This window comes from Rhea pennata, chromosome Z (genome assembly GCF_028389875.1).
Source record: "Rhea pennata isolate bPtePen1 chromosome Z, bPtePen1.pri, whole genome shotgun sequence".
NCBI classification, from domain to species: domain Eukaryota; kingdom Metazoa; phylum Chordata; class Aves; order Rheiformes; family Rheidae; genus Rhea; species Rhea pennata.
Window position 1 is genome coordinate 57,900,893 of NC_084702.1, and position 10,709 is coordinate 57,911,601.

Below are 10,709 nucleotides of genomic sequence, written 5' to 3' on the forward strand. Positions count from 1 at the left end.
TCCTGCAATTCAGTATTTTCTTTCTGACACCTCAGGGCCATCCAGATCACAGAGCAGAGCCCTGCAGTGAACAGCGCATTCTGGGCACAAAGCAGCAAAGTCACATATGCAGCTGGGTCAGCGCTTTGCTGACTTGGGACTTTTCTGGGGATAGCTCAGAAAATGTTTAGCCCTTAATCTGATTGCCAGTTGGAAAGAAACACTATGGCTAAGGAGAAGACACTGCAGCACTGTGCACTCGTAGAAGCCCTGGATACCTCACCTGCAGTCACAGGGAAGGCAGCTCTCTGAAGTGCAGCGTGAACTCACCATTAGTTTGCACCTGTGCCATCTAGAAGGTGATATCTATTTCTCATTTGTCTGGATTAAACATTATTAAAAGCAGGAAAGCAAATTGGAAAGCCAATGGAGGGGAACAACAGCAAGGGTCAGAGCTGCTGAATTCCCAGGAGGAATTCTACAGAAATGTGTGAAATCAGTGAATTTTAGCCACTTGTTTGTCAGAGCTTGCCATGCTGGTTTAAAGTACTATGAGACAGGTCTGGCTTGCCCTGGCTCTGGAGGAACAGGCTGTGCATGGAAGATTCAGTTTCATGGAGGTGGGGGGCGAGGTGGTCCCCACTAGCGTCTCCCAGCCTGAGGTCCAACGGTGTGCTTGGCCCCATCCTATAATTAAATAGTGAAACTTGGTCATCATCTGTCTGTGAGCCACGTCCAGAGCTTAACCATCTCTCAGCTCCCCAGGGCATGTGGTGTTTCCTGTGGCCCTCAGCCACACAGAGAAGTTGAACTGGGCTTCCCAGGGCCACAAATACTGGCTGTGCTTGCTGTCCTGGCTATCGCTTAGATGTCTTGACTGCCAGTGTGGGAAGACAATTAGAACGGAGATGGGATGAAGCTGAGGAGAAAGCAACAGTATCCAGACCCACATTAGGAATGATTTTAGCTGTGTGCTCATTGTGGCTCCACATGGTTAGCGAGAGCATAGAGTGGCCCAGAGGTTTCTCCATGTGGGAGTCTCCCTGTCATCATCAAGCTAGTATGCAAACACTGCATGGTCGTACCTGTGTTCAGTGTTTCAGTTAGGAAAGCCTGGCTTTGTCTCAGTCATTGCAGTCTACAAGGAGTAACAGGACCACTACTACATCAAAGTACATCCAAGGTTGCTTGCTGGTCTGGCCTGTTGAGCCTTTATAGGAACACACAGTTTTAAATGGTTCTCGAACTGGTTCACTCTCACCTGCCACATGCTCCGGTGAAAGGAAAAGCTCAGTTTAGGAAGCAGCAGCTCACAGCTGCCTGAGGAGCTCTGGTGGCCGCTTTCAGACAACTTGTTGCATGTGAGCCCAGCCGTGCCTGCTCTGTACAGACTTCCTCAGGCTGTGCTGCCCCCACGGCAGCACCTCCGTCTGAGCTCTCTCTCCAGATTGGGACCTGTTAGATTTTCAGACCATTTCATCTGGCCAGCATCTAAGTGAGATAGCGAGACTCTATGTCAATATTAACCAACCCATCATTTTTCATCTCTTGCAAAAGAAGCAGGACAGTATTTGGATGGGACACCTCCGAGAATGACTTGCATGCTGCAAGTTGTGGTGGTACTGGCTGACTAAGCAGAATGAGCTGTGAAGGAGCATGATGGGAACATGCGGCAAGTGATGCTGGCTTTGACAAGAGACGGGAAAGAAAAGTCCTCACTCTTTATTGCTGTTCCTACTTCAGAAGCATCTTTCTCTCTAGTAAAGCTTTTGTATCAGGATGTTAACTTGGATTCACTGGCTAGATTCCAAGCCAGGCAGTTACCATCTGCCTCTGCAAATTTTCCATGCCATTTCAGATGGCTACAGAATGATTTTTCATTTCATGTTCAAATCTGATTCAAACAGTTACTTCACACACTTGAACAATTCCTTTATTTCGCACCCAGTGGTGAGTGAAAGGATATTTTGTAGCATATACTTGGATCCACCACAGTGGAAGCTATTACCATCACTGCTGGGGTTGCAATGCTGAATGAATACATGCCGAAGGGAGTGAGCCAGCAAAACAGGAAAATACTTTATTTGTCAAACATAGTACGTGGCTTATAGTGTCCTACTCAATATACTAGACGCTCCTGGCAGAAATCTACAACAGCTCTGAGATTTTATTAGTAATAAATGTTTAGTTCTTGAAAAGATTGTTTGCATTCATGCTAAGCATAAGAAATGAGGTGCCACTTCACTGCAATTAAGCCACTGAAACATACAGCCTAGTCTCTATACAGTGGCCAGGCCCTATTCTAGATGCTGGCACTTTCCTGACACCCCAATAGAAGAAACTCCTTCTCAGCAACTTGAGTCCCCTCATTTCACCAAGTAAACTTTTTTCTTCTCTTATATTCCAGTTGTTGGAATTCATTCGCCACCCTCTGCTCAAAACTCTATTTATCCTTTTCCTCCCACTTTTCAGAACTGTCATGGTTATCAGCTCAGCAATGTGTAATCTAGATTCTTGAGATCTGATGTCATCTTGCTTGGCATATGTTACACCCTCAAATAAGCTGTTGTGCTGAATAATGCACCATATGTGTATTTCTAAGATACCCCTGGCATTGTGAAGGCATAGTGGTGCTCTGATTCTGTGTTGCTTGAACTAGGATTTTGTCCTTGCTGTGTAGAGCTTCTGAATCTAGTGTTACCAGCTAAAATAAAACCCTCAGTTCATCCTCCCTTCTATTTAACACACTGCTCTGCCTATCAAATACTGAAAATATGTTCTGGGAAAAGTCTATTTTGATGATCTTTTGAAGATTCAGACTTTGGATCCTTTCAAGAAGTTGTGCTTATATACATCTGGCTGTTCTGTAACACTTCAGGAGCTTCTTTGGGTGGAGCTTTTGCTTACATGTGGTTTTTGAGCCTGTAGGATACATTGGGAGGTGAAGTGTAAAGAATGTACTGCACTAAATTTCAGTCTTTCACTGAAAGAGACTCAGTGGAGGAGAATCAGAAAGAGATTAATCCTTAAAATGATCTTCATCAGATGGAACATGGAGTTCAAATAGGATGTTAGGAGAAACCTCCTTCCTTGGAGGGCAGTGCAGTATTAACTCAGGTTACCAGAGAGGATGTGTGCCTCCTCCTTGGCAGTGTTTGTGAGTCAGCTGGAGGCTGCTCTCCCTGACCTAGTCTGCTATCTGTGACAGTCCTGCTTCAAGCAAGAAGATGTATTAGAAACCCGCTGTGGTCCCTTCCCACCAACACTATGGTGTTTCTGTGTGCTGGAGGCATCTAATCCCCCTGTGGAAGAGGCCATGGCCTCAAGCCTGGGAAGGAGGGAAGGAAAAAGAGCTACACAGAAGAGGTCAGAGCACAGAAGAGCCCAGAGCTGGTAGGATGTACCATGGTGCCCATGCTCCAGGCCATGCTGGGGCTTTTGGCTGCTTTGGAAAGGCACCCCGAGGGATGATCTCCACCTGGAGACAATGTAGATCTCTACAGGAAAGTCTGCCTATCTCAGTGGGAGTCCTCTGAGAGATTTCTTTGGTGCTAGAGGTGCAGAGTCCATGAAGACTCATCCTACCCCTGGCGTCTTGCTCACCCCTACACCCAGCAGTTGTCACAGCGTTGGTTTGGAGCACTGTCAGCAGCGCCTGGAGCAGGTCAGCCATGGAGGGCAACCCCAGCTACCACCAGCCAGCTATTGGCTGAAGAGAAGGGACTGAGAAAGCTCTGCAGTCCCATTCTGCCTCCCTGGCCCCAACATGTGGCAAACTGCAGTGGAAAAGCTGATGCATACATGCCTGGGAAGGTGCACAGGCCACATTGCTCTGGGTGGCCCAGAGCAAGACTTCTGCTTCTAGGTGCACACGCATGCCCCATTTCTGCTGCGCCTGTGGCTGGACAGCACACGCGGGAGCAGCACAAAGGTGAGTGCATCAGGCCAGGTGTTTACCAGCAGTGGGGCATCAGCCCATCAGCCTGTGGGGCGCAAAAAGCCCTCAGAGAGACTGGTTCTGTGCTATCCTGCAACGCCTGGAAGTCCTCTGGATGTCTATCTAAAGCCCACGCAAGCAGCCCGCCTCCCCGCCCCCGGGTGTGCTGCACGCTCCTCCTTTACAACCTCCCGCTTTCTCGCTCCCTTTGCTTTGCTTCCTACAGGTTTCCTGCTCCCCCCACGCCGCCCTCCTCGCGAGGCCCCCCTACCCCACTTTACTGCTACGGGTGCCAGGCTAGCGCGTGGGGCTTCACCCCCGCCGTCTCCCAGGCTGCCCGCGCCTGCCTTGCCCCCCGTCGCCGGCGGGTCCGGGTGCTCGGGCAGCGCTGGCGGCACTGCTCCCGCCGAGCCGGACCCAGCTTCTCGGGGAGCCGCGCGGTGAGCAAACGCGGGACGCCGCGGCGGCGCGCAGGGGCCACGGCGCACCAGGCGCCGCTCCGGTGGAGTCTTTCATTTTGACTGATAAATTCTCTAAAATATCCCACTCTCAGCAGAACTTCCGCAGTGTCTTGTCTTGGAGGAACACGCCAGCGAGTGCGCACAGAGCAGCGCGCTCAGGTTGTCACTCACGAGTAGAAGTGCTCGTGAGACGCTTCCATTTTTCGGCTTTAATGCTTTTTGCATGCATGTTACTGGCATCAGTGTTTAACCGATTCAAATTTAAAGACTTTGAAGCCGTTAAAGGGAACAGGAATCTGGTCACCATTGTGGTTTCTGGTTTACAGTTAGCAAAATGTTCTGTTTTTTCTGGATCCCATTTGCACCCTGGGAAAGCCCTAGGAAAAGACGATTTACTACCCAGGTCTTACAAGCAGTTCAAGCAGGAGTAGGCACCCTGCATGCTGCAAGCGTTTACAGAGGTTAAGCACCATCAGCTCCTGCTAGTCCCTGCCAAGTGCACTAATTAAGTTAGTGGTGAGCGTGGGGAAAGAGCCTAAGGAAACAGTCTTATGAACATATTATGTTATTCTACACTGTGTTTAAGATCACAGCTAAAGAGCAGACATAGATGAAGGAGTCCCACGTCCAGAGCAGAGACTTCACTTTTCATGATAGATTATTTACCAATACTGGTGACTATCAAAATAAATCTTTAATTTCATTTCACCCTGCAGGTGGGAAAGGCTCTTAAGGTGGCTGCTGGAGAGAGGCACTCTGCTTGGAACACCTTTCTGTTAATGCTGATTAGTGCGGGGGAGAAGTAAGGGGGAGACTTTTACTTGTATAACAGTTATTTTGTGGCAACTGGAAAGGTTCCTTGGGTGTTCTTGCTTTTGGTCATCACCAGTTGAACCTTATAAATCACAGCTCACTTTCCTTGAGCAAGACATTGTGAGAGAGAGATTGCTCAAGATTTGCAAAGCTTCGAATCTGCCCGTTGGTAAGGAAACCTAGGACCTCGACTGTTTTGCCTGCACCTGAAGGGTAAGCTAACCAGAAGGCCTTTGTTTGTCCTATGGGTATTTGATTTCTAGGTATATTTTCTAAGTCCAACAAGAGCTGTACAGAAGAGAAGATCAACAACCAGTAGGACATGCAGTCTGAAAGGTTTCTTTCCTGTTGGTCCGAAGTGAAAGGTCTAGTGAACAGCACCCTCCCTTTGCAGATGAAATATTTCCATATATATAGAATATATATGGAAATATAATATGGAATATTTCCTATTGATATCTGAAAATCTAGAATAGGTTTATTTTCAGTCTGTTAAAATCATTATAATGACTCACTTAATAGCCCAAACAGATCTGCTCAGAAATTATTACTACTCATGAAAATACAAGGTATAGCCTCTATTTCATTAGTCTATAGGAAAATTGACTTGGAGGAAAAGATTTCGTGTTAAATAAATGTCATTAGCTTAGAAGGTTATAAAGCTGTAATTTGGAGAGAAGTGGTGTAACGCTCTGGGCTGCAGACAGGCTTTGTCACCCAACCATTATCTGCATTTTTTTTAAAGTATGCCACAGGTTTTAGTGCCTGTAAAATGTCCTATGGACAGTATCTTGGCTATTTATAGGGTTAGAGATTCAATAGAAAAGAGTCTTTTTATGAGCCAGTATTGAAATGATGTGACACTCTGGTTTACTTTTAGGACATAAAACTTAGGGCCTGATCAGCTGACCTCATTTACACGCAGCAGACCTCTGCTAAATGAGTTTTAATACAGCTGAGGACTTGGCCTCTGGAAGCTGAGCAGAATCAAAGTGCATTTACTGCTCATACTATGACAGCCAGCATTTTGCTTCATGGGGAAATCTGCAGCCGCTCGGCGGAAGGCTTCCTGCGAACTCGGAGACTAGCTGTTGTGACAAGGCGCCGTCAGGTTTGGCACTTCCACAGCAACCAAAGTCCTGCTCTTCTTTCCAAAGCCTGAAATGCTTTTAAATACCTTCTAGGGAAAAAAAAAAAAAACACACAGCTCTGCTTCATACACTTGGCTCCTCAAGAATATACAATATCAGAAGTCACAACTGTGTCCAGTTTTGCACGAAGGAAGATGTTTAGAAAGAAAGGAGAAAAACATTCGTTGATGCTCTAACGCTACTAGTGTCACTGCTGCCATGAAGAAATTCAAAGGGCAAAAATTAACATATTATGAAGTAACAAGATAAGTGACTCTGTCAAGAAATAATTCTTCCCTTTGTCTGAATCACTTTGTCAAAAGCCCTGGATAATTCTTGCCATTAAATGTTCTGGAAAAAAGATTACTGTATTAGTTCAATAAACAGAGAACACATGGTTTAGAGTATGCATCTGATAGCTCCTTTGAGGAATCACCTAAAATTTCTGCTTTCCTTTCTGATACTCAGAGCACCTTTTTTCTTGTGTCAAAGTATTTGGGGGGGGGGGAAGCACTTTTAAAACGAGCCCCCGCAGCGCTCCGTGGACGGGGTGGGCAGCAGGACTGCAGGCAAGTCCGATTCAAAGCGGTGAAAGTGCAGCCAGGTCCTCCTTTGGGAGTTTTTTCGTATTTAGGGACACGCTTGCTGTTCTAAGCCTTTCTTAGAGCCCGGGCTCCCGGCGCACGAGCCTTCCCTAGCGCGTGCGCCGCAATTTCTGCGGAGAAGTGCCGCGGGACAGCTGCTTGGCCCCCGGCGCCCTCGGCACCTCGAGGGCCCCTCGGCAGCTGGGCCCTCCAGCGCCCCAGGAATTCATTCGGGAAAAATTAGGCTTTGTCACACCGCTCGACCGACAGCCGTGGTCGGCGTAGACATTCCCACGCTGCGAAGACCGTCGCCTTGCCCCGGGGTACAAGGGTATTAAATCGCAGGAATTAAAGCGCAGCTGGCAGGTAAGTCCTTGAGCTCCTCTCATTTTGTTCCGGGAGCTGAGCACCAGAAATGCTGTCAGTGCCGAGAGCAGATGTCGTGCTGGCGCCTGCTGGCGCTTTCTCTGCGATACGAGGAGTAAGGCACTTCCCTTCACGCCACTGGCCGATTTTCCTACTCGAATGGCAAACAAATCACTTCTCAGCGATGATTTTTCCTCGTGTCAGACTTTGCCAGGCATAAATAAGCAACAGGCATGCAGGGATTTCGGATGCCAGGACTGTGAGTTAGGAAGTCGAGAGTGGAAAACAGTCTTACGCAGAGACGGGCAAGACTCCTCTGCACATGCATGCCCTTCCTGTGAAAGAGGTAAGGAAATCTTTCTTTACTCTGCCAGATAAAACAGCTAACTCGTATTCTGCAGAGGTTTTCCAGACTGCAAATCAATTGAGAAACTCTGCGTGTGCTGTAGCCCTGGAAACCAGCCCCTCTCGCCGCTCAGGACCACCCACCTCTCGCGTACCTAGGTGAGTCGCCCAGAACCCAGCACTCTCCTTCCAGGACCGCAGCCCGCTCCGAAGCGGAGCACGAAGCCCTGGCAGTAACTCGTGCACAGCGCTGAAATGATCTTGCTAAAAGAGAAAACACGCGGGCAACTATTCTTCACAAAGCCTGCGCTGACCGCTAACTGAATGTCCCCGAACGTCCCGCTTCGGTCCCTTGCAGCACGTCGCAGGGCGGCTCTGTCCTCCGAAGCGGGTGCCACTGGCTGCCAGCTTCGGTTCAACCCTTGGTCTTCTCCCTGTAAAGGCAGCAACCTGGCTCAGCCATAACCAGGAGTGCAGATAGCGGGAGAAGTCTTGTGAGAGACTAGGGAAGTCCATAAAACAGATGGCCAATGGCTTTCTTATGCCATAAAAAGTCTGAGGGATTTCTGCACTGAGATCTTCTCGAGGATTTTTGTGGAAAAAAATAAGGTATCTCCAGGAAAGCTACTAATCAACCAGCTAGGACGCTTGCATAGAGCTGTGGATTCAGTGCAGAGAGTTGTCGTGTTTCTCCTGCATCGCAGGTCAGTGTCAGTAATCACCAAGCATCAGCTAGCCCAGGCTAATTTGATATAATAAATGTGTGTGGGTATATATATATATGTATTTTTTTTTCCAGTAATTTGCATTTTCCAAGAGCAATAGTTCCAGCAAAACCTGTGTAGCTGGCTTTGGAGGTGCTGTAGCTCTTCCTCTTCCCCAAGGCTAGTGCTGAGCAGTGGGACATGCTACTGGAGGAATTTCTAGCTGCCTTTCACTGTGATCTGAGCTAAGTGCAAAACTCACTGGGAAATCCTAACTTGAATATACATAGCCTAATCTAAACAAGTATTGGTCTTGTTTTTCAATAGTGAGAAGAAGAAAAGGTTTCTCCTTTTTTTCTTCTTGTTTACATTTTTAATAATTCTCAAAACCCAAAGGCACCCCATAGCTGAACTCCACATCCAAAGCTCAAGTCCTTCCTTTTAGTATCTGACTCTAATGCTATAGCACTCCGGTACAAGTTATTAACAGGCTGAGGGGAAATAATTGACTGTAGGAATGAAAAAGGTTTGGAGAAGGAGCCTCGTTTGAGATTTAAAATAAAACAGCTGAAAGGCATGAGGAAAAGAAAATCAGCCACATTTGTTTGAAATAATTACCCAAATAAGGATGAACTTGCAAGTGCTAAAAGCCCTGTAAGAGTATGGGTAGGTGGCGGCAGCAGCAGCAGCAGCAGCAGCAGCAGCAGCAGCAGCAGCAGCAGCTGCAGCTGCTGTGTGAAAGTCAATGGAGTGATGCCCCCAAGGAAAGAGGGCAGACTGTGGGGTGCTGTTTGCAGCACAGCGAGGAAAACCGTCTGTCCCTCAAGTAGCAGAGGGCAGGGCCCACCGCGACCGTCCCGGCCACTTGCACTACCCAGCAGCTAAGTCGGTGGGCAGTAACCGAGATGTGATCGCTCGGGGCCGCGAGTGACGGTGCAAGGGAAGCCGGACTCCCGCCTCCGCCGTTTGAAGGTTGCTTTGGTAAGTCGCAGCTTTGCAGAGACTCGCACCTCCCCGTCCGCGCTCTCCCTGCTTTACCTCTACCCTGCTGGAAACAAAGAGCACGAGGTGTCCATGTGGATTGGCAGGCTGTCTAGCCACCCGTAACAAAGTGTGTTGGCAAAGCTGAGCCCAGCTCCGGATGCTTTCTGGACTGCCTGATGAGCAGGCTTGAGACTCACAGACGCGATTTCTTTGTGCTCTTGGCTTTACAAATGGATTAGGAACATGCTGTATCTTGATAACTAAGTAAATAACCAAGAGTTCCACATACAGTACTCTGACATTGTAAAAAAAAAATACATATATATTTGTGGTAAAAACAAAACAACAACAAGAAATAAAACCCGTGTGGCTTTAATGAGAGGAAATGAGCAAAAGGGAGCTGAACAGTGCTGCAGGACAGCCTTATGCCAGGGGTGCATCTACTGCAAGATCTTATCGGCAAGGGAATTAAAATTGTCCCATCATCGATTCCTGATCTCAGCTTAGCTTTTAGTGAAACTCACCGTGACCTTGGTCAGTGTTGCCCCAGGCCTGGTTGCAGACCGGCCTAGCGCGTCACAGGTCACCTCTTTGCTTTGCTTCCCCTGCTATGATGCATCGTACTGCTCTGGTGAGCAAAATGCAAGGGTGATCCCATGACTTTCTGCAGGTTTTGAAGAATAAGCAGCCTTTCCCTTTACCAACTACTGTGACAGTGATAAATCTCTTGGACAACAGGTCAGTGTGGGTGAAGGCTGACGTTCCTAATGCCTTTACTTGTTAACCTTTTATTTCCTTCTCCTTCCCAGCTTCTCATTCCAGTGTGATCTGATTTCACTTGGGACCTGGGATCTGTTCCTGCAGGCTTTACCCGAGGTGGTAACAGCAAACTAGTGTAATATGCAGGACGTGTCTCCTGCTGGGGGAAGGAGACCAGTGTGGTGGGGCTTGGCCGCACAGTGGGACAGTACTGCGCTCAGACCAGGACGTGAGCTCTACGGTAGCGTAAGCCCCGTGTCATCTCCATGCAGCTGGGTCTCACATACGCACGGGTTTGGAGCGCTGCTGTGGAGCCTGTACATCAGAGCACGCAGGCGAGCACCTTGCAAGCTGCTGGGCCAGGGAAGAGGCTCTCGCCCAGATGCCTGCCTGCACTTAGTCGCATCTCGCCTTCCCGCCAGGATGAGTGCTCCCAAGCTCTGCAGGCAAAGCTGCCCCGGGGTGCTGCCTCCCCTGCTGCCCGGACAGCATGCTCACCAAGCTGGGCCTGCCGAAAGCTGGTGCTCCACTGGCTCGTCCTGAGCAGCTCCGGACAACAGAAACTGCAGCATCCGTGATGACCAAAAGGCAGGTGGAGAAGAATGGGTGTCTGGCTAGCAAAGGTGGAGCCACGTGAGGACAGTGGC